This window comes from Falco punctatus (assembly GCF_963210335.1).
Source record: "Falco punctatus genome assembly, chromosome: 3".
In the NCBI taxonomy this organism is placed as follows: domain Eukaryota; kingdom Metazoa; phylum Chordata; class Aves; order Falconiformes; family Falconidae; genus Falco; species Falco punctatus.
The window spans coordinates 50,539,419-50,564,740 of record NC_137582.1 but is presented as its reverse complement, the minus strand read 5'-3'; the positions used below and the strand labels follow the sequence as shown (position 1 = coordinate 50,564,740).

General features: G+C 39.0%; 1 long non-coding RNA gene across 1 annotated transcript in view; it reads left to right on the top strand.

The window, feature by feature from the left end:
- Window positions 1-137: 137 nt before the first annotated feature.
- The window catches only part of LOC308061486, a 42,919-nt gene continuing 17,734 nt past the window's right edge, over window positions 138-25,322 (top strand). The window contains exon 1 of the long non-coding RNA XR_013927248.1: window positions 138-25,322. This exon is cut by the window's right edge and continues 12,978 nt beyond it. This is a non-coding gene — a long non-coding RNA (uncharacterized lncRNA).

The window sequence follows — 25,322 nt, the reverse complement described above, 5'->3', positions numbered from 1 at the left end:
ATATAGCATAAACTTATATTCATCTCCAGTGTAAGGAAAGAACTGTGTTTTATCATGCCATTTTCAAGAAAAAAAGTAATTTGTGTGATATTTGGTTTATTTCCCCCCCCACCCACCCCCCACCCCCTTAGCCTGAATTGCAATTGCAGAAATTGCCATCCTGGAGTAGACCAGTAAACCAGCTGAAGTATATTATCCTTTCTCCCTCCAGCTATAGTCCAGGCTAGATGCCTCTCAGGACAGTGAGGCTGCATGCCTGCAGAAGTGCATATTTTCTACCTCTTAGCTCACTTACCACTTACAGACAGAAGTCTGTGTTTTACTTATGTGCCAAGGCACAAGAATCTTGTAGTTTATGTTACTACTACATTATCACTGTTCCAGCTGGCATCTGGGCAAGGAGAGTTTTCCTCTTGTTCCTGTGTTAAAATAATATTGCACTTTTATCTACATGTGAAGTTGGGAGAGAAGCATGGTTCAGTCTAATCTTGTTTCAGTTCTTGATTTTTCTCTGTATTCACTTTGGTATGGCTGAGGATGTCTGAAAACAATCTTATGATTGAAAACTTTTCTCTTACTGTAATTTCTAGCAAAAACTCCAGATACTCATAGTGGTACATGGAGTATTTAAATATTTACCTTTTCTATCTACTCTCCTACCTCCTTCATATAGCTTTTTGCAAATATATAGATTTCTTCCTATGTAGAGGTGTAAAAATATTAAACTTCCCCATCATCCTGCTATTAAAATTTGTTCTTTTGTGGATCCAGGCATTTCCTGCATTTTCTGGATTCTTGCAGTCACTTCAAGCCCATTTTTCCTGACAATATTACTCTCCTTTCTGGCAATGCCATACTTCTTGACTCTCTCCTGTCATACCTTCAGAGATTCTCATAGCCTTTTTCATCCTTCAGTCTTTTTCACTAATACTTACAGTTTTACTAATGCTTATGCCCCTTCCTCAGTCTCTATCAGACCTCACTCCTTACTTTCATACTGTTCTGCACATTTGCAAGCGTTTCCTGAAACATGTACTCTGAACCTGATACTTTAGAGGAGGAAAAATATCCCATTTGGGCACATGATCAGCTATACAGTGCTGCAAACATGAGGATATATTTCTTGTTACACTATCATTGATCATTACAATGCAGTTCCCACTGGTAGCAGTGTATATCCCATTTTTAAACCAGTTAGAAAATATATGACAATCACAATTTAGAAAATGGAATTAAAGACTGAAAATATGAATGTTTAGATGTGTGATAAAGCTTCGACTTTGCTGTGATTTTTTTTTGCTCTGAAACTGAAGCCTGAATAAATTAATCTTTTTCTTTTCCTGCACAAACATCTAGCATTTTTAGGTCTTTCATTACTTGTGATCACATGATGTTCTGTATGCTCTATTTTCTAAGCAAAAATTAATTATTTACATGTATGATAGCATGAAGCATGAGTTCCTATGCAGAGGGAGTCTAAACCAATGACTTAAGAAATAATGAGTTCAGTTTCTGTATCATAACAGCTTTGTCAGTTTAGGGAACATTATTAGTGAAGCACAAAACCATGCACAATTAGGAATCTGTTTTTCTTAGTCTTATAACTGCTTTACAGGACCACATATAAAATAATCAAAAAGCCCTAATAATTTATTTCCAGTGATATTTTCTCTTGAAAGTTGGAATTGTTCCCAGGACTACCTCTAAACAACAATATCATTATTTAATTAAAATAGATCTTTGGCTGCTGATATGATTTCCCCCTAGGGCACGGATTCATTGATTTATTGATTTTAAGCATTATATTTACAAAGAAAAAGCACATGAATACAGTGCTGCAGTTTCTCGTAGGATCCTCAGTGCCAGACTCAGCTACAAATCTTTTCATTCTTAGGTCAAAGTTCAAGCATACGATGATAATGTAGATGTGTCAAGTGGCTGCCAGTGGCCCCAAACATAGACTTCATTTCTGGCCTGTCCTAGGGAACTATCAGTCTCATTCCTAGTACCACAGTCAAAACTCTGTGATGTCCTTTTGTTTATTGACTAGGATATCCTAGTGTTGAAGTTTACATAGGTATATGTGCATATGTATACATACGTTCACATACATCCATATATCTATACATATGTGTCTGTGTGTGTGTATATATATATTGCTGTTGCTGCTGGAGCAGTAGAAACATGGAATAACATGCACTCCTGAAATGCTCTTTAGAAAATGGCTTTGGATGAGCAACTGGGAAGAGCCAAACACCTTGTGTAGTTGAAAAGGAGGAGAAAGTGTACTTTGCAAAATTGAATGTAGTAGGCCCTTTTCCTTTTCCCCAGAGCACCAGCTGCCATCAGTGGGACTGTGGGAGAGACCAAGACTATATTTAAGTGGCTGATTTGCAGGCCATAATTAGTCCTTGGACTCACATGCAACTGTAGAGGAGCCAGTATCTCCTCAGCACTTTGTCCTGCCCGTTCCAGATGCTATACATGAGGGAGATTTTTGGGGGTTTGTTTCTTTTTTTTCTTTCTTGGATCTCAAGAAATCCCTGTGGTCAGGTCTCGATAACCTTCAACTTGGCCACAGACACCAAATGAATGCTTTCCACTGAAGGGAACCCTGCAGCAGAAACCAATTGCCTGCCCCTTCCTTCTGAGTTCTCACAAGAGAGAACTGATACATCTGTATGTAAATGGAAAGACCATAGGAGTTATAAGTTATCTTTTGATAAAGCATTTGATACAGTAGGTCATGAGACTTTTCTGTAAAGAATAATCATATTAGCTTGTATAAGGAAATTATCACATGGATAATAAACCAGTGGAAACCAAAATGTGGCAGAGTTTCTAGTTCTGGTACAGAACATTTTAAAGTCTGGTTTTCAGTTTCAGCTTTATTAACAGATTAGTGGAGAGGTCAAAGGGAAACCCATTCAATTGAATGCATTAGAGAGAACTGTGTGAATGCTATCGAAGGCAGAGATAAAAAAACCCCAAAACATAAACAAGCAATGTTAAAAACCTTCATTGAAAGAAAATTGATGATTGGGCTATTTAAATTGACTGCCAAGATGAAGTCAGGAAGTGGTTTTGGTTGGTTGTTTTTTTTTTTTTAATTGTTATTATGCATCAGATTAAGGCAAAGCTGAGGGGATAAACTTCTGTTTTTTCTTGTTGCTTTCTGCTGAATGTTGGGTGTGGTCCACCAGCTCCTAAGAGCTTTTTCTACCAAAATCACTGTTCTTGCAGGGGCCCTGGTTCAGCAGGAAACATTCTAGACATTGTTTTTCATCTTTATGTTTGATTTTAGGTTTGTTAGAGGGCATTTAAGTTATTTTATGGCCTGGAGAGTAAGAGGAATGGGATATGGTATCAGCGCTTTGTGGACTTTCCTAAATGAAACACCTTGGACTACAGCGGGCAGAATTCAGTGCCCCCTGTGACCCTCACAAGTCTTGTGTTCTGTTGCCCAGTCAAGGGTTATCAGTAAGAAGGTCTATTTGCACTGGGTTAAAGTAAAAGTGACTTCTTTACTGAAGTAAGCCTTTCCAGCATTAATTAATCTAACAATTTGAATATATGTTTTATCAAAGTTTGAAGTATGTCACAACCTCCTGATGTTTTAAGAAACGAGTTTCAAAATGAAATAATCTTTTGTTCTAATCAAGTCTTGCGGAGAATGAGCAGCAGGCAGACTTGATGTGTTTTGCTGAGAGCAAAAAAACACCAGAACTGAGCCTGCATTACCACAGTCCTAGAACCAAAATGTGCCACATGTTACCTCTGATGCTGCAGGGCAGAGTGGGGAAGGAGGAGGCAGGGATCTGGCAGAAAGAGCCTGTGGGTACCAGCCCAGCCACTTGCCACCTGGTTCTGTTGCTGCCTTGGGAGCTGGAAGGTAGAAATTCTCATCTGAATCTGAATTTGTCCCAAGAATGAGCACATTCATATAGCACCAAGAAATCACTAACCTGAGAGAAGATGCTGTCAGTTCCTACCTACATCTCTTATATGGCCCAGAAGGCTGCTAACAAGAGCATTCTTCTGGACTCTCTGAGCTCCACTGGATAGCCTGAGAGTCAGTAGATACCTGGTACTTATTGATGACCATCATTTGAACAACCATAGTGATCTATTACCTCTGAGTACCTCATGTTTTTTGATATTTTGGTTTCTGAGAGCTTATCTAATTAGCAACAGTTATCATGACCATTCCACCGATGAAAAACTTCAATTACATTGAGGGTAGTTGCAGTCTGTTACACCTCACTAAATTTTGTAAACATTAAGTAAGATTAAAATGTTCTTTTTTGTAATGATATCTGAGTTCAAACTAATCCACTCTAGGTATTGCTAAAATTTCTCCATGTAGATTACACAGATTACTACTTAATAATCTGAGGCACAGGCATTGGCTCTTGGAACAAAATGAGTACTTTTACTGAGGTCCTGACTGTTACAGAGCCTATAACGAGCACAGCCTCAGACGAATTTGTGCTGAGTTACTGAATTTAAGTACCTAACATCAGAACGTTAGCTTTGAGTACACTTCAGTGTTACGCTCAAGGCTAACTAAAGTTGATTGCTTAATATAGGTCCTTTATACATGTCTCTGTAAGGAGAAAAGTTTTAGGATCTTATAAGACATAATTTAAAATGCCTAGAGGAATTTGAAATTGTAACAAGTACACCATATTATATATATGCTAGCATTTTGACAGGACTGATCTTCTAAAGAAACAATAAAAGGATTTGATATAGTAATTTGAAATTATTATTCCTATGCATTCAAAAGTGCTGCCTTTGCCAAGATGTACTGATTTTTTCTTTTTTTCTAGATAATAGTAAAAATTTACCTAGATTTTTCTCCCATAGTCTCCCGAAATTCACCCTTTGATTTTTTTCCCTGAGAAGTCCCGACATAAAGCTTACGTGAAGAGCGAGATTACAATGTCCTTACTCATAATAAGTGATTCACAATTTGTTACTTCCAAATTGTAGCCTTAATCTACATCCTGTAGGTGTGTGTAAAAGGGAGCTATTAAGTATGAATTAGGAGTTTCCAAAGTGACTGGGGCTTTACAGTAAATATGCCAATTTGGGTTATCGAAATTCATCAGCTTGGAACACTTACCATTTCAATTGTAGTAGAGAATACTAAAATAAATAGCAAGACACAACAGCATGCAAATTACTATTCAATACTTCAAAGGTAGTAAGCTGTGAGGCATCATGCCAAAGATCAAGGAAGAGTGGGTTTTCTGAGTGTAGATTATTGCACCATAATTCATGCTCTATTATACAATGCAGAACTTGTAAGCTCATTAGGCAAACAAGCTTTTAAATACTGCTAAATCAAATGCTAGGTTGATAATGTAGTATGGTAGATTGGGGGTCCTTCTCCCTTTCAATTCATAGCAAAAATAGAAGATAAATTATCTTTACCAACAGTACAGCATGATTTTTTTGTGTCTGGAATTGCATGGTTTAACAGGAGATGAGTTTAGGTGAAACCATCAGACTGTAGACATTGTTGGAGGACAGAAACTTTGGAAATCAAATCTCAGTTTAGTAATTTGACATTGTCAACATACACATCCTATAGGCCTTCAGTGTTATGTGTAAACAAAAGCTTTGGCAGTGGACAGATGTCACAGAATCTTTATAATTTAATTATCTGGCCTACCTTTAAAGGTTCCTTTTGGTCTTAGGCTCAAAAGTTTTGATGTTGATGCCTGAGTTTTGTGGCTTTTATGAATAAAAACATAACCAAATAGTACCAAACCTACAACTGCAGTCACATCTTCTTTGTACTCTGATGAAGCAAATTCAGACTATTGTCCTACATACTTCCAACCTGAAGAGAGAAATTTGGTAATGATTTTCCCAGATAACCAGACAAAACCTCCACTGAATACACATTAGATCTGTTTAGACTGAATATTTTATCTGTGCTTGGACATAGAGGCCTATGTCTTTAAAGGTGTCTATGAGCTTAATTTCTGCATGGGTACCTAATTTCTCATAAAATTAGACACTGGTATTTTAGAACTTACAGTGTTAATCATCTAACTGCTAAAAAGTACTGCACCAGTAGCAACATAAATCTGTCTTAGCATTTGCTTCTCTGTAACAGAACTCTGTAACTCTTCAACTGCAGCCTTTTCATTGCGGAGACTATTTGGGAAGCATGCTAAAGAAGAACTTCCCTTGAAAGCATGGTTCTTAAAGAGGTGGTTATGTAAAAAAAGTCATTTTCACCTGAAAAGATCCTTGTCTTCTAGCAGATCATGCTGGTAAGATTTTGTCCAGGTTTCTTTGTGTTAACTTTTTTTCATTAGAGGATCCAGCAAGGGGTTCCTCTCTACAATGCAACTAGCAACAAATTGACCACACTTGTTTGAAAGGCAATATGCCAGATCACTGATGGTGATGTTTCTTAGGTCTTGTATGTCCCTGCCCAACTGAATGGTGTTGAACAGAGTTTTGCATGCTTGCAGAGGAAGGGGACAGTTCTCAGAGCTGAGGTGCCTCTGCTTGATTGAATTTAAACTTGCATGTGGAGAATAAATAGGTATATGAAACAATATCTTTTATTGTCTCATTCACCTTCCAATTAATCTTCTTTTAGAGTTTAACAGACTGGCAGAAACATCCCTTTCCCCCTCCTTTTCGGAGGGTTTGTGTTTGTCAGAAAAAACAGAATTTGACATTTTACCAATGTAACTGAGGGAGAAAATGGCAAAATTAAAACAAGGCTAGGTTCACTCAGAGGCTACACTGATACTCAAGGGCAAAGAAAAGTTATTCAACAGGAACCTCAAGTACATAAAACAATAAGCCTGACGTCCCTAATAGGGCTTCTGGTACTGACAGAATGTAAATAGTGAAGATTAATAAATGTGATTAATTAAATCGGACCATATTTTTCTATAGGACACTCTGAAGTGTTCAGAAATTTTCCAGTGTCCCCTTTCACAAACTTTAATTGTAGAAACTGAAACAGCTGTAGTATTTCAGTAACTGGAATATTAATATAGTCAAGAAGGATAATCTACTAATTAAGTTACCTTTTAGGGAACTGGGAGACTGGATGTTTAGACATCATAGCCCAACTGTTAGTGAGAAGAAAGTGTAAAGGTAGGAGTGATTTAGACTGCTAAGTCATAGTTTTCTTATGAAAATTGTTGCCTATAGAGACTGTTGCTTACAGTCTTGAGAGACAATCTGTGCTTTGTCATCTCAACAAGACAGTTTTTTCCTTGTTATACTCGGTATTATTATTCATAAATAGATTAAAAGTGGTATACCTACATCTTATTTGTTGAAAGTATAATTTGAAATACCTTAATGTAATATCTCTGTTCCATTTTTTCCTCATCAATAAGGAATGGGTAATTGAATAAGCAAAGCAGCCACTGTAACATTGTTGAGTATATTTCAGGGGTACTAAGAGATAAACGATGCCCCGGAGGAGCAGAGGAGAAAGAAATATAGCATCTGTCTTTAAGCAGAGAGAGAAAGAAGACTTGAAAAATGAAGTCCAGCTGGCCTCATATCAATACTTGGAAAGATACTGAAACAATTTACTAAAACAGTCAATTAATAAGTACTGAGGGGTGATAAGAAAAAGCCAATATGGATTTATCAGGAAAAAGAATGTCAAGTCATTCTAATTACTTTCTTTGACGAGGTAGCTGTCCTTGTGAATAAAAGGACGCAGTAGATACAATATATATATAAATCTTGCATTTTGACCCATCTTCATACAACTTTCTCACAAGCAAATTAGAGAAAAATGACATAAATGAAAGTACTACAAAGTGGCTGAAAAATGAGTGTTTGGGAACAGGTGTGAGTCGTTCACTATGAAAATGGCTAGTTGGTAAATCCATTCTGGCCAGTGTTTTAGATGACTGTATGTACTGTCATTACAAAATCCCTTGAGAGTGAGGGAGATTGTAAGTGCTTTCTAAGGCATAACTGCATTTAAAAATCATTGTGAAGAACTGGAAAAATGACCTGAAACCACTGAAATGAAATTCAGTAAAGGTTAGTGTGAAGCAGTTTCCAGGGAGGGACAATCACACACATGGATACAAAGCCAGGAGCAACTGCCCAGACAGCAGTGCTGCGAGTCGAGGGTGATAGTGAGGTACAGACCAAGTATGACTCAAGAACACAGTGTCTTTTTTGGAACAGCAACATTATTCCGTGGTGAATTAAAATAAATGGTATATGTAAGACAGAGGTAGTAATTCCATCTACCTGACACTTTGAGCTCTCAGCTGGTGAACTTGACCTAGCTTTGGGCACCACTTTTTTAGAGAGATGGAGACAAATTGGCCAGTGTCCAGAAGAGAACAACAGGAATGATAAGCGGTTTAGAAAACATGACCTGTGAGGAAAGATTGAAGGAATTGGGTTTGTTTAGTCTACAAGAGAAGAGCCTGAGAAGGACATGATAACAGTCTTCAAGTATGTAGAAGGTTGCTGCAAAGAAGACGGTGATCAATTATACTCCAAGTCCAGTGACAAAGCACAGAAAAAAGTGATTGCTTTAATTTGAAATAAAGAAGGTTTAGATTAAATATTAAAACCCCCCACAGACCACAAAAAAATCAAAATCCTTTTACCACTCTGAGGATAACTAAACACTTGAACAAGGTACCTAGGAAGTTTCAAGAGTTTTTAAAGAATAGATGAATATAAAAAAATATGGGCCAAAGAAAATGCAGGAATTTTCAAAGCACAGGGATGAACTAGGTAAAGTGCTGGGGCTTCTTTTATGTCCTGTATTCTCTGATTTCTCTGAAATATTAAATAATCTGCTCTGCAAGAGTTACCTGACCCTGAGCTTCAGCAATTTCAGAATTAATGAGTTTCCTAATTTATGCCAGGATCATTTACTTTATTTGCATATCTGAATTTGTCTTCTGGTTTTGTTTCTGAAAAAGGGAGTACAGTGGTTTAAAAGAATTGCAAGTACTTATTTAAAAAAAAACAACTGTGTGTGTAGTAAGCCATTATTATCATTGTTCTGAAAAGTTTTTATAAAGTTAAGTAAATGAGACATTTAAAGTCTTAAATTTATCTCTTAAAGCACAAAGGGCAACAGTGACCTAGGAGGTGCATTTATTTCCCAGAGAACATTAACTTATTTTTGTTTCTGATATATTTGTAACTACGGAATTGTCCCAATAGAATAGCAAATACGAAAAAATCTTTATCACCATCCAATCTTCCCAGCACCTTAGCAGGGAAGATACCAGTGAAGGTGAGCTAAACCTAGACTGTGTATTGCAGAGACTGATAGGCAGATATTCCTTTGTGCTGAATCTGCATTGAGAGTGCTAAGTTCCAGCAAAGACGTGGCAGGACAGATGAGAAAAGATATCATCTGAAACCACCATAGGAAGATCTGCCAGGGCTAAGCTGCTAAAAGCTTATGGCTGAGTTCTTGCCATATGTCCAGGCAGCATAAACCCAAGGCATCTAATTCTCCTCTGTTGCTAGTTTTATACTGTTCCATACAGTCATTTGTGACTTATAATACTGAGCTTAATTTCAACTTGGGTTAGCTAAGGAAAAGGAGAGATTGAATTTGTTACAGGGTAATACCTACAGATGGGACTGAAAGAGACCTCCTGGGTCACAGAATCCCGCCCCGTGTTACTGCAAATCGTTAGGTCTCACAGTCCATTAAAGTCCTTAAAACTCATTATGAATAGCAGTAAGAAGCTAAGCCAAGTGCATGTCAAGTATTTCCCAACTGGGATTGCTAGTGAAAAGCAGGGAAGGAAGTGACAGACACTTAAATGAATGTTTTTTATCTCTAGGTTTTGCATTAAACTGGTGAAACTATTGGAGAAAGCCAAGTAAAGACGTTAGGAAAGCATCTCAATAAACAACAAATAAGGGGCATGAGAAGGAAAGTTTTGTTTATAGCTAAGAAGTGGCTGACATAATTTGGTATGGTCAATCCATTTATATTTGTGATTGCATGCATGTGGATGAAATTACAATTAGAGTGAGTACAATTTTGGTTAAAAATGCTTTTCACATTTTTCATGTCTGCATAATTTTCCCATCTGATCTGGACAGAGTCCTCTATTTTACCTTATTTCATGTTTTACCTGCTTAAAATGCTGTATCATGACTTCCTCTCTCTCTGAGCATTATGAAATCCCCAGTAGATATAGTGTCTATATAGGGTATCACTGACAAAAGTCGGTAATGACAAGTGGTTTCCAAGCTTGAGCTAGTATAAGGCCTTCCTCTTTCAATGCCCTCCTAAACATCTGCTTTAGCCTAGCAATGAGAAATCAGCCATTTAAAAATGATTAGTTGGCAGTTACAATTTATACATAGCAAAAGAGCACAATAATATTGTATCCTCAATTCAGAACCACAGCCTTAAACTTTGCCTGTTTTAACCTGCAAACTCCACAGAAACTGTCTTCTTTTACCTAGTGTATTACAGAGTATTGCAAAACTGCTAGACATGACATTGCTGGAGGAGCTGTTTTTTCAGTGATATATAAATCATTGCATTTACCCACCATGATCCTGAAAGCATCCCTCAAATACCGCACTGGAGTGGGTGTCCTGGTGGACTTTCAGCTCTCACCTTCCTGATCCTGCTTGAACCCCCTAACTGGCTCATATATTTCATCTCCTTTCATTGTCTGTTCCTTGGTCACTATTCTTGGGCCACCTTTCTCTATGGTGATGTCTTTATCCATTTTTTCCCCTGAAGGTACCCTGGAATGTACTTCATTCTCCCTCCCAGTTTAGCTGGCTATTTCTTCCCTCCACATGGACTGCAAAACATCTCTCCTTTGTAAAAAGACAGCACCATATCCCATAGCCAGATCTGCAAGACCTCATCTAGACCTCATCAAATGACATGGCAAAGGTACAGGCATCAGTGTTATCATGACATTTTCCTTTTACATGTTGTTTGGCATAATTTTCTCTCCAAGAAGCCACACCCAGAAGATATTAAGGCTATGTTTATGCTGATAAATACCTCCTGGACAGGGACTGTTTTCTCATCCCTGTCACACAGCATGTGGTGCTACATCTCCTCTGAGCATATGATTTCCCAGTTGATCTAAGTTGATTAATTACTTTAAGTGTATTCTTTTCAGATATGCTCAGTAAGGTGAGGGCTATGCTTCCGCCCATCAGAATTAGGGTTTCATAGGGCAAAAACTGTGGGCTTGTATTGCATGGCTTGGTCCAAAGGTGTGTAGAGATCTCTGAATGCACAAAGCCTGTGCAGCTAGTATTAGAGGACAATACAGACGAATCTATTGTCTCACCCATATTACCTGTTGGGAGTGCTCCCTGCCACATGTGGTCTATTATCAGTCATGACTGGATATTATTATTGAAAACTGGTAGCTAGCACAGGCCAAAAGTGTGGCAGAAGAAGGTACTAATAAATAAATAAAAAGAATTATCATAGGCCGGTAATTAAGTTCACTCCCTGGCCCTGGTTTGTTTGGCGCTATAGATACAGTCTATGATTTGCACATGCTGTACAAAGCATTATCTGTTTTATTTTTGCTGTAATGTACTAAGGCAATGTGTAACATATCAGACACTAACATTTTTTAAGATATTTTCAGCCTCCAGACTATTTTTTTATGAGAATAATAACAGTAACTAAGAATTGAGTGCCAAAATGTAGCTCATGTTTTGCATGTTATAGCTGTTCTCCAAATCAGGCAAATGTCCTTTGCTAGGAAATAAGAACTAAAGGGTGGCAGAGTTCATGGACAGTAACTCTGGCTTTGAGCTGGAGACCTCTCTAGACATGTTTATTATCATTTTGTACTGATTCAACTGCAGGTTTAGCAGCAAAATAAAAAGCTGTCTTGTGTAAAGGAAGATGTAACTCATTTTATGAACAAGAACCGCAAACAGCTGCTTCCATATGTTGCTACTATCAGGACAAATTCTTTATTAAATGGCATCTTTAAGATTAAAATTTGTGCTGAAAATAAACACAACTAAAGCGTGAGATGATTGAGGAGAACAGTGACCCACTCCAGGAGAAAATACACTTTGTTTCATTTGGTGATGAATCTACATGACCCAGACAGAGTGTTCTAACATTGACTATTGCTGCATTCTGCATTATTTTGACATATAATATAAATGTCTGTGATAAGGGGTAAAAGGCACATTAGGCCATCTGTGCTAGTTTTAAACCTGTTTGTCCAACTTTGCTTTGGGATGTTTTAACTTCTTTTTTCTTTTCTTTTCTTTTTTTTTTTTCTTTTTTTTTTTTTTTTTTTTTAAAGTGAGTTTTTAACATAGTTTGGACCTGCTTCTGCTTTCTGTAGTATTTCTATTAGAAAATCTTTTAAGTGCAACCCTCTGTTAGCCAGATTGAAACACAGTTCTTGAAGGTGTCATCATGCTGTCTTTGAAGTTGAAAAGGGACACATCTACCTTGAATGAGAGCAGGATCAAACCAACAGCAAATGGTTGACTGTTCAGATAGTCCCAAGGAAGCTAAGTATGGTTTGAGACCTTCTGTAAAGGAGAAAAATCTCTGGCTTCGGTTTTAATGAAGAAGTATTTTCCTTTCATAACAGCTAGAGTGTGAGTCTCCTGCTATCATTCTCATGCCCCTAGATTTACTCTTAGTGTTATGGATCTTTCTTCTCTAACAAATCTGTAGGGAAAAGTAAGATCTGCAAGCCCATTTAGGGCTGTCTAGTTTTCTCAGTTTGCTCCTAGTAACCTCTGATCACCTGCTCCTTGTATACATTCATATTGTCTCTATGAGTTTCCTTGCCTTGCTTCAAAGGGTTTTGCAACACAGCGTAAGGAATCATATACATTTGGCATGTAACGTGCTATCACTTATCGGTCATTAAATGTCTTTTATACACACATCTTTTACACAGGGAAAATTTTGTTTTGAAACTGTTACTTGAAAATGATTTGAAGAAGGTGTGGGAAGGCTGGTGTATGATTATGGATGCTTGTCCAAAAGCATACACAAGCCAGTTAAATAAGTTCCATGATTTATTTTTCCAGACCTTTTCAAAAGAGAATTAAATTTTCTTTTGCATTATTGGTTTGCAATATTTTCATGATATACAGAACTTTTTTTTTTTACTTTGGCAGGAATATATTGACTTTTTGTTATGGGCAGACAGGAAATCTTGAAAAGATGAGCCACCTACTGACAGTGCAGAGAGCCTGAAATAATGGCTCTCGTAGATTTGAGTTCCCATTTCAGCATCACACTGATTCCTGATGCGGTGCCCATCTCAGCATAGCACCCTGGATGGTTTGGTTTCTTCAGGTCCCTCCCAACCCTGCATGACCATACATGACTACAGTCACAGTATGTTGCTGGGTTATAGGAAACCCCTCCTTGGGTGTGTTAAAGGCACTGCTCTGCAGCCATCTAGCCTTAGCCACAGTATTCAATTGTTTTTAAGATGATCACAAATGGCATATTTATTACTGTGGGTTATATCATCTGCTGTCTTCTGTTTTGCCAGATTTTTTTTCTTAATCATGTGGGTCTTTCTGTGTGTTGTATCTGTGCAATCAAATGCATGTCATTTACACTTCTCCTGTCTGAATTGAGAACATACATTTCAGGCTTGTATGTATCCAAGTAAAGTGAGCAAAGGAGAAACCAAATGTTAGTAACTACTGCTTTCTGTGTCTCATATGGAAGATTTATCTTGATATACAGTTTTGTGCTGGTTTAAACAGGGAAATGACATTTAAAAAAAAAAATCCACTTTGGGGGATGTTATTGAAAGAACTTAAATGCATGTTATGATTAACTTGCCAGAGCTACTAGGAGTAAACACATCCTTAATGCAGACTAGAACATCTTCACATAAAACTCTTTCCCACATCCCTCTCCCTCCCCTTCACCTCCCAAGTTTCATCCCAGCCTAAGGCAGTAAAATCCATAGGGTGGGGGGTTCCTTAAACACATTGTATATGAGAGTATGTGACTTATCATCTCTGTGCCTCATTTACAGTGAGACTTAGCAGCTGCTTCGCAACCATGTGATACATTGAGCTTTGTATAATAGTTCACTTGAAGGTCTTTGCACAGTTCAGGCATGTCAGCTGAGTACCTTCAAGCAGTGCAGGGACTTGTAATTAGAGTGGCCTGAGGCTGCTGGCTTTTCTGAGGGGCTTTGTCTTCCCCACAGATCCCAGTGGCATCCTGTTTCCAGAGGCTCGCCATCCAAGCACTCCAGTGCGGGCTCGGCGGGTGGTGGGGGGATCCGAGGTATGTCAGGAACTGAAAACAGGTATGAGAGTTCAAGCCTAGACAAAGGTCTTGTTAGTCATTTGAACGCAAAGCATGCAGCACCTTGCCTCTTTGCTGGATCCCGCAGCAGGTAAAGAAAGAACCGCCCTGTGCTTTACCTCAAAGGAGTTATGCCCCAGTCCCTTTCCAAAATAAACAATCCACTGTGTTTATCTGTAATGACTTTTGTCACTTTAAGCAAGTTGGCTGATGCAGACATTCTTGGGAGGATGTCAAAGGAGAAACATACTGTTTTCTAAGTTGGCCTTTTAAATGTCTGCATCACTTTTGTAACACGCTGAGCATTTTATACCCTGCTTGCAAGTTCCCATCCATTTTTCCCTGAGCATTTTTGGAAGCACAGACTGAGCAATTTGGAAGAGATAGGCCTGAACTTCCTATTTCTGCCTTTCTCTTTCTGTCATGCCCTAAGACAGAGGGAAAAAGAATAAAGAAAAAGAATGAACGTGAGATTTTTAATACAGAAGAGCACAATTTTGGCCACCCAAATTTGCCAAGGCATGTTGAAGTCCAGAGGATTTTAAACAGCAAAACAAGACGTTACTAAAACATCTGCTCTAAGAAACAGATAATTTGGCTTTACTTCATAAATGGGTTAATTTTGATGTTGGGGGTAGGAGGAAAGGTTCCTCACAAGGATAAAGTGGCACACTGTTTTCATCTGTTACTGTCCTGTACTGCCTCTGTAGAAAGTATAAATCAATATATGAGAAATGACAGACAGGTCTGGTCATAAGGAAGCATGTTTACCTGCTCTTGTACCTCTCTCTCATGGCTCACTGAGGAAGAAAGGTGTCGAGTGCCCACACTCACTGCTACAGGAGAAAACAGGATTTTTCTACAGAGGTGTAAAGAATCACTGTCGTGTTGGGCTGGCACTCACAAGGCACAACAGCCCCTCCCTTCCCACCACCTCTTACACCCGCTGCCTGCTTTGCCTGGCAGTGCTGTCCCATCACCTTTGGAGGGGTGGGAGTGTGGGGAGTGCTCACCGAAGTGACTGAGGAAATATAATCTTAAATAAATCTGAAGAACTGTCATTTTTCATGAATGAAGAAACAGATCCCCTGTCAGTGCTGCCAGGAGTTATATGGCTCTCCTTCTCCCTCCCTGGAACAGCAGGGCTGAGGACACCATGTGCTTATATCCACCACAGCCCTTGTAGCTATATTTATCCTTCTAAAAAAATAAAAGAGTCATGGACCACCCTCTGGCCCTAAGCCTGCTCAGGCTCAGCTGCCCACCGAGCAGGAGGTGCTGGTGGGTTATAACTCTACTAGTAAATGAGATGGTTGGATTAAAGAGAAGTTGACTGGCTGCACTGCTGCTACGTGAGGCCGGTCCTTGGCTCTGGGCAGTGCCCACCAGCACTGTCACACAATTGCCAGAGATGGTCCAGAGGTCATCATGGCCCTGAGACTGTTCCCAGTAGGCCAGCTGGGCACGGCTGGGGTGGGAGTGTGATGGGGTGCTCTTCCTTGCCAGTTGGCCTCAGAGCCAGAGACCAGAGTCCCAGGAACGCTTAATTACCAGTATGCATAGATGGACTTTGCACCCCTGCATCTCAGAGAGCAACCTTAGGTTTCCTCTGGGCTGTGGGGTGTCCCTGCAACCCTAAGACGTAATTTTCATGTCACTCTTGGTTATTCAGTTCAAAGTATCTGAAATAGACGAGGGCTATGTTGCAAGCAAAAAGTAGTGTTTTTATAGCACAGATTGAATGTATAAGCTGCATACCCAGAGGTGTGCCAGGAGGGCATGGGGAGCACTTCAAACTACAATGTCTGCTGGGATAGCATTAGAGGCATGGAGAAGGTGGAGGGAGACAAATGTGGTGCCATCTTAGCCACGCTGCCCTGTGGAAGTGGTCCCTGGGGGGAACTAACCCCTTATTTCCTCCAACACATGCTCCGTCATCTGCTGCTGCCTTTGCTGCACCAGCTTGCTACTCTCATTGCTTTTCCTGACGTTGCCTCTGCCACTGCTGCCGTGGCTGTGCTGCAGCTTGCAGTGCAGCGGGCAGCAGCAGGCACACTGACACACTGCATACATGCAGGGAACCTTCTACCTTTCCTTGCAGTTGTGCAAGCTCAGCCCATGGAGCTGGGCTTGCTGGGCAATAGAAACCTGACATCAGGTTTATGTTGCTGGCACTCTGAGTAACAGCTGGGTTTGCTTCCAGCCCTCAAGTCCTTGCAGCCGTGAGTGAATTGCTTGTTAGAATAAAGCTGGCTCATTTAGTACTAATTTTGGAGTGTCTACATTGTGTTTTTTGTCATAGCAGTCTAAACAGACCTGAGAAACATTCAGCAAGCTTGCTTGGGCTATTCTTCTGCCTCTAGAAACAGCAAACCAGAAACAGCCCAAACCATCTGGGGTTTGGACACTGTAATTCACTCATGCTAATATTGTTATTTATATCCTCCAACAATATTCAGTAATATTCAATAGATTTTGGCCCAGTAAATCCCTTGTATATACAAAAACAGAGAAGCCTGATGAAAAGAATTCCCTGCCTGTCCCTCTGAGTTTGTAACTAACAATTTTGACTTCGGGTTTTGCATTCTCTTTAGCATTTTGAAATCAGTATCTCCTTCTATTAACCTGAATGTTCTGGAGCTTACCTAATTACCTATGACATAAGAATATAATCTCTTGCCAATTTTTCTCTTAGAGATAATATTTTATAACGTTCTACATATGAATTGCTGAATAGCTTCTTGTTTTTCATTGGTCTTGGAAATAAGCATTGTAACAAACTCATCACAGAATTAAACTTGCAGGTTCCCAGGCACAGGAAGCATCCAGCAAGCTTGCATCCAGCTCATGTTATGTTAAGACTGAACATGTCTGTGATTGTGCTCTGGCTGGTGTTAGTGACAAAATCCTATTGATTTAACAGAAAGTAGGATGGGGCCCAAAATGCTAATTTTGTTGACTTTCTTAATGGGCTTGAGTTTAACCCTACAGTACTGAAGACTGTTTCGTTTCCTATGGCCCAACTTTATCTCTTCATCTCAATACTCCAAGTTTACATGACTCCCTTTTTCATCCCATCAACAAAGAATTATGCTGAATTACAGCTTTGTTACTGAAGGGGAATTGTGCGTTTGAGGTATATTTTTCATGAGGCATTTTGGCCAAGTGGAAGAGGTATTAATATGAGAAACTATAAACAAATCTTGGTTTTCTAAACTGCGGATAGAGTGATTGGCTTAATTTGTTTCTATACACTGCCATCCTGAAAACTAAACTGAAGCATCCAAATTAAACAGGAGATGTAAATATTATCCAGATGTTCCCTGGTGTCAGAACTCTTTTTTTGTTTCTTTTTTTCTATCAAATGGGTATGCTTTTTTCATCTAACATAATGACCTATGTTTTAGATTTTGGTCCTGGCCTAATGGCTTTTTATCATATGATTATGATATCATCCAATCATGTAAGCGTCATGAGATGCTGTTCAGCTTTGCTGAAGCACATGAGTGTCAAACTGCTTAGTTTAGGCTGAACCATTTGTCTGACTGTCTTAATGTGGGGAGTGAATGTGCTGTTAATTTAGGAAATGCCAGCTGAGGCTGAGGGTTTAGTGAGCCAAGCAAAACAGAGCACTGACCACAGATTGAAACATTACAGAGTTCCTTAATGGTTCTGTCAAAAAGAAATATAACACTTTTTTTCCCCCCTATAAAAATTGCAATAGTCTTCTGGTGCAAGTAGCAACCAGTAGGGTTTTAGCATTGATAAACACGGATGGAAAAGACAGGCACTTGACTTAGCTTTTGGTTAATGCTTTTTCCTGAAGACATTTGTTTGAATTTGATGATAGTGAAGCTTTCGCTTCCATTCCTCTCTTTTAATATTACCCAGAAAAAGATTACAACCACCTGTAAATCAGGATTTAGCAGATACAGACAGAAGATTTTCAGTATAATTAAAATTTTAGCACTGACTTTATAAGTTAATGCAAATGAGAAAAGCAAAATGACAGCTCTCAATTTTTTTCTGTTTCTAAAACCTCAATAGCTTTGCTCAGAAACATGGTCTTTTTAAATTTCCCACAGTGCAGGTCTGGATTTGTGAGATACTGAGAATGCTTGAAAAGCCTTGAATCTCCTGCTAAGCACTGACAATGAAACCTCCATTAATTTGGTCCTAGAGTTTGAACACTTATGGGTTCTGCTGAGAGGGTTTGCTGCAACAATCTTTACTGTAAGTCTCCTTTGCTCCCGAGCTGCACATCTGCTAGAGCCCTTGTCCTCCCCGTCTTTAGTGTTGGTTTTTGTTTACTGATCTCTTAGAAACATTGCTGAACTTGGTTGGGACAAGAAATTGTTTTATGATATCTACTTGGCATCCTAAGGACCTTGGTGAGTGAAGAGAGAAAACCTGAAAAATAAAATTATTATTATTTATCTGTCCAAAGCTTTGTTAGAGGAAAGAGGCTTGCCTGTGAACGCTCCTCTGCAGAAATTCTCATTACTTAGGCCACTTAAAAATAGACTGCACAAAGCACCAGGGAAAATGCTGCAGAGGACAAGTCTGCACTGTTAGCAAGAGGGACTAGATGACTTTCCCATATCCGTGTTCTTTTATTGTAGCAAGGTAATATGCTACCACTGTGTCCTCTAAGGCAACAAAACAGAATAAATTAATCTCAAATGCACATCTGCCCTGAGTTTTCTACCATAGTCAAGCAACTACACTGAAAATTTCATCTGGAAATGACCAAGAATATTGCTATTAGTGAATTGCAAAATATCCCTCACAGTAAGGAACACCAGTGTTTGAAAGTAAGGCTTTGAAAGTCCTTCTGACTTATGGGAAAGCATATTCCAAATAAGCCTTGTGAAAATAACTAAATGGTCTCTTTTCCCCTTCTCTGACAAAAGGTGTGAATTGCCTCCAGTGACATTGTCTCTGTGCATCTTGCTGCTATATGGACTACCCAGCCATATAAGACAAAGGAGGTGGAGACCACTTCCACTCCCAGAAGGCTCTCATCACATTGCAGTATCAGGCTTTATTTCAGTTTATTACTTTATTTTCTGGAGAATGTGAAAGAGATCAAGTTGTATTTCTCATAGAGGAAAGGATATATCTGTTGAAACAAGTGGACCACAAGGAATGGATCAAAATCTAAAGAAGCCTTTCATTTCAGTTACTGAAGCCACTTTATATTCTGTAAAGCATGTTTTATAGCAGTTAAATAAGCAGAGCAAGCCTTTAAAATCTTCATGTTTGTTTGGCCTCATACATTAGGTAAAAGGTCACCAGTGGGTCTGCATTTTGAGAGGCTCCTAGTATGACTTTCTGAAAATACAGGACTTCAGTTCACACAGACGATTTCACTACTCCGAACAATCCCAAACACGCAAACCACAGCTGAATTAGCAAGATGGGCTGGTGTTACAGATGAGTAACTGGTCAGACTTCTCACCACCTCCCTCTCTCCCTTCACATAATATCTCTTTATTTCATGTCTAAAATGATGTTTCAAGATCTTAATGGCTGGGGCCATCTCTTTATATGTCCAGCAAGATTTGTGTTCCATTACTGGGCACTATTTAGTAGCAGCCAGTTTGTCAGTACTCTTAAGCAAAAGCACCGTCATTCATTGGCTGACCAGAAGTGTGTTTAATTTATATTTAATCTTTGTTTATAGTATCAACAGAACGTTTTCTGAGATACCACATTGCATCTTCTAGACCTGGAGTCCCCTGCAACCCAAAATATAGCCTTCAGTCAAAATGTGTTTTGTCCTGGTCTCGTTAAAAAAGTTACAAAGGGAATGAAATGCTTTATTTCACCTTGCGTATTTGTTTTCCATTTCATATTTTGCAATGTCTATGTAATAAAATTATTTTTGTTAAATATTTTATGGTTCTTTAGTAATTTGCAAATACTTCAAGGAACTCTGTGATTAACGTGTGGTGAGATTGTCCCTTTAACAGCCTTTCTATACTACCATTATTTCTGCAATGGTAATTTTTTAAATGATAGCACTTCTATTCCAGGTTTGCAATCACAGCAGCTGTATATCAGTGTTTCACTCAAGTGTTATTAGTCAAGAATTGCTGCTATCACCCAAACCTTATGAAAACAGAAGCTCTGTTACAGTATCACTAGTTCCACATTAAAGCATTTACAAATCAAAGATAAATCACTGGGTGGAAAAATAAACAAACAAACAAACCAGACAAAAAAAAATCCCCAAAAAGCACACCAAAATGCATGAGGAATAAAGGTCCTGTGAGAAGAATTGCATAGATATGAGATGGACATAACACCGACCCTCATAACTGACATAACCCTTGTGCGTATCACCTCGGGTGGTTTCACAGCTGCCCAGAGTGGAAGATGGAAAGCAGTCTCACTTACCTATCTCCCATGAGTGTGCTGAAGCTGAACTGAGTAATGTCTGGACTATTTTCTGAACCTATCCAAGATAGGAGTTGAAATTTATCCAGGTCCAAAAGGCCATAACCACTTCAATAAAGGTTTTTGCATTCCCCTGGCAGCACCTTTCCCCTGCACTTAGAGTGGTTCTGGGGATGAATGCTGCAAAGGAGCCAAAGGCCATGGGGAGGACTGTGAGCTCTGAACTTACCTGTGCCTTCTAGTTTCAACACACTGGACAAACAGTATGAATTATCTACAGGCTTTATTCTAGCCATAAGCTGCATTGCTGTCCAGTGTAGCAGCCATAGCTTGGAGAGTGGATTTCAGAGGTTTCAAAGTATTTTGGGGGTAATATCCTGGAATGACCTTCCAAACAGGTGATTAACAGAAAAGACTACAACATTGCTAAGAGAAGAATTCTTCATGCTTAAGGAAAAGACAATTCAGGATTTAAAAGTGAAAGCTAAGTAGTGATTTATTGGTATTCCCAAGGGGATGTGTGATTTCTGTTTGTTGATCATTTGTTTTATACCATATTTATACTGGCCAGGAAGGAATTCCCACTTCCTCTTCTCCCTTGATGTATACCTTGGCCTCTAGTTTGTTTATTTGTTTGCATTCCTTTGAAGCATTTAGAGACTGGCCATGGCTAGAGATTGGTGAATGTCTGCGCTAATCGCAGCTTCCAGGTGCTTGCATGGCTTGTGGTCCTCACACAGCATCAAACCCATGTGCTGATTTGGCATCAAAATCCATTTCTCTCTTCCCCCAGGTTGCACTGGCAGGGAATTTTCAATGTTTCTGTTTTGCTTTCGTCTGTAGTGGGTTTAACCCTACAAATCACCTGCTGTGACAAGGACTGTGGACAATGGCAATGCCTTTAGTGACCTTCTCATTCTCCTGTCACATTAATCATCATGACTTTTAGTCCTTGCTGTTGGTCTTAAGTTTGCTATAGAATTATAAGAACTATTCAGAGTAGATCAAAATATAGAAAGGCCTTTTGTTTTGGCTGCATTTTCTGAAACCACTTTATGTTTTATGACCATGAAATCTGCACAAGAAATCCTTCTCATTTGACAGCTTTGCTTTCTTACAACATACATCATAGTATCCCCAAAGAAAGTATAAACCTCTTCCATTTTTAATAAAGGAGACTTAACTATGTTTGAAAAAAAAAAAAAAATCTCTGAGAATCTGGACTAGTCAAATAAGGCAGAATTAATGTATTTGTTATTACTACTGCTTTGGCTGTCTTACAAAAATATAACAAACACCACTGACCTTAACAAAGCCAACAGGAGTTCAATATGAGATACAGAAAATGATGAAAACCAGAATATGTTTTATTACGTTTTGCAATGTAAAATATCATTAGAAGCTTGTCCTGCTGTATGATTTTGATCATGGTTTCCTAACATCCTTTAGCTGGAACTGCAATAAACTCTTCCCTTCTTCATGACTGGAGGCTGAAATTCCTCTTTAGAAAAGGTGGGGGGAGTATAAATACCGTCATCATCTCACAGAAGGGGATATATAGGCTCAGAAAGTTTACATTTGCCAAATTCACAAAGACCTCTGTAGCAAGGCCACAAAAAGATCCCCAGAGCTTCCCGACACCATTTGACTGCTACACACACAAACCTACACTTCTCATGACTTAAGCCAATAGTTACATCAAGGATATGTTTATCAGCCAGAGTTAGTCAAGGCTTTTGTGCGTTTATGTCTTTGTAGCTATTACCATTTAGAGAATTTGTGGTCAGTTGCCATTAGAATGTCACTGAAAAACACAACAAAGACTTTAAAAATCATGTACAAATAGGCACATGTATGCACATTAAAGTAAAACAAAAAATCTTGTTGCAAGAGGGAAGTGAGGAGTTTTAATTTATGATAACTGAAGGAATTTGAGATTACTACTGACAGGATTTCCTTCTTTAATAAGATCACAGTAGTATAAATAGAGGTGGCATACTGCTTCACTGAGAACTATAATGTCCAGATCTGTCTTATGCAGTCATTTGCAGATGGGAAAATGTAAAAGTAAAGCTAGGAGATGCAGACAAATTTTAATGTCTGCACAAGGTTCCATGCCTTAAGGTTTAGGAAGCCTATTTTTAAACTTAGTTTCTTTGAAAAACTGAGACCTGCGACTAATGCTTGTCATTATGGTATAATGATCTATCTTCTTCCCAGAGTACTTAGGGATTATGTTTCAGAGAGAAGTAGAGTTATCTGCCAGAGATTATTCGTCATGTTTGTGATCTGTTTCCTCTCTCTTCCTAGTAAAGCCTACAGTCTTCCATAGTTCCTAAGGCATTAAAACCAACTGTACAAATGTCTGCTCTCCCAGACTCTAACAAACCTGTCTCTTTCCAAGCTAACTGCTCCTGACAGCCTGCTCAGGGAGCTCAGCGTGGCAGAAGCCAATGTCCTGCTGGTGCTGCTCAAACATCTTGCTGTGCACCTTGCTTAAGACTGGCCAAATGGTCCTGGGATCAGCAAAGCTCATTGAAAGACTGAACTAATGCCACAACTTCAAGAGAGAACTGTAGGAAAAAATGAAAAATGCCCTCTGCTCAAGGATACTTAATTAGGTACCACTTCCCAAACACTGCCACTGCCAAAGGCCTCTGAGCAAAGGAAATGGATCTTCTTTGCTCTGGTTTCATGATCAGCTTCCAGTTTCACCCAGGGCTGGGTGGGGAGGAGGTGTTAGTGCATTTGTATACATTAAATTTGTATATGCAATCATATGCTATGCTTCTGGGGTAGGTGACAGCCCTTCAAACCCTCTGGAGCAAAGAGCTAAAGAAGCTTTGTGAGTGAAAAAAGACCTGTGTGCATAGCATATCATCTACGTATTGAAGGTATGTTATGGGAAATCTGCCTACTGACTATGAAAATACCTGGAAATTTGGGGGTGGGGGGTGGGCCTTAGGCTTATAGATGGTCTCATAATATGGCAAGTTACAGATGCCTGGGCACTGAACAACTTTGCTTGCGATACTCAGGTGGATAGTAGCCCTGAGGTCTCACTTTCTATGAGGCAATGTATCCCTCAAATCCCAGAGTCCTCCACTGTGAATGAAATGCAACACAATGATGAAGATCAGTTTTCTGTGGGTTTATTTATGAAAAGGAATTCTTCTGTCTCATGACCGAGAAGGATGCTTCATGTATAAGACACGGAGATCCACCAGTCAGTGCTTGTCATTCCCTTGCAGCAGAGATGTAGAGAAATGTGCTTTATAAGATGTGGCTATAAACCATTTTAGAGGAGGATCTGAAACAGCCAGAAGTAATGCGACAAAATATAAATGAGAGAAGCAGGCTGGTAAAAAGCACAACTATGGTGTCCTTCCCATTTTGATACTGTTAGGATCCAAATAGCAGTTTCTCTGTTCTTATTCTATCCCTTGCTTGACATACGAAGATTTGCAGCAGTGAAAGGGGGGAGCTAGGGAGAAAAACGCTATATGTAGATAAAGAGAAGACTTGTATATGATCGAAGCATTGTAGGTCTGATCTACTCCTTATATACTGGGAAATAAAATGAACAGAAGGATGCATGCTAGATTTGAAACAGGGGTCAGACTATTTCTAATTTACAAGAACTGTTCCAGATTAAATGGTCTGTTCAGGCTAAGAGATTATTTTGGATGGTAGGAACAACACTCTTGCTGTTTCTTTAAATACTCTTACTATTGGTTTCCAAACTCAGAAAGAAAACTGAAAATGTGTTTAAATACCCCTCAAAATACCTTAACAAGCTAACTGAAGTGGATCTAGCAGTGATATGAAGTAATCACGCATAGCAACTGAAAAAACTGAAGGGAAAAGAAAGCATTTAGTTTCCTTGGCTTTTCAAGACCTTGTCTTAACAATGTGCTTAATAGTCTGCCTACATTTAAGCATGTGATTTAAGTGAGTTGTGCCTAAATGAAATAGCTGGCAACAAACAGCAAACTGTTTTCAGAAATACATGGACAGCTGTTTAGAATGGTTATTGTTAGTCACGGCAAGGTAGCTCACTGTACTTCTCAGTCTCATCAATTTATTCTTTATCATGATATGATTCTGCAAAAGTCATTTGGCTTCTCTACCTGCTTTCCTGAAAAACAGTTTATGTACATCTTTATCCTCCAAGTTTTGCTCTTGTTCAAATGAAGGCTGAATACTCAAAACAACTGCAATTTCACACAGTGTTAGCACAAAACTTTATGGGATTGGGACTAAATCTGCACTTCTGCAGTCAATTGTGGCCACATTAGGGCCATTATCAGCTCAGGCAGTTACTGAAAACACTAAAATAAAGTTTCACACTACTTGTCCTGCTGATGTGTTTACCAGGCCGTATTATCTCCTCTGCATGAATGCAGATATTGGGGGTGCTGTTATCTGGTCATAAAGAAGGAAAACTAAGAGAACAAGAACTACGTCCTTCCCCTCTACTCCTAGCTCTCTCCTCTGATCTTTAGTGAGTTTCTTTTAGACAGGGGTAGAAAGCTGAAATTAGTTCTCAGTTACAGTGGTGTCTATCTGAATAAAACCACTGCCATCATGGGAGATATTCTGGTTCTACAGCGTTATA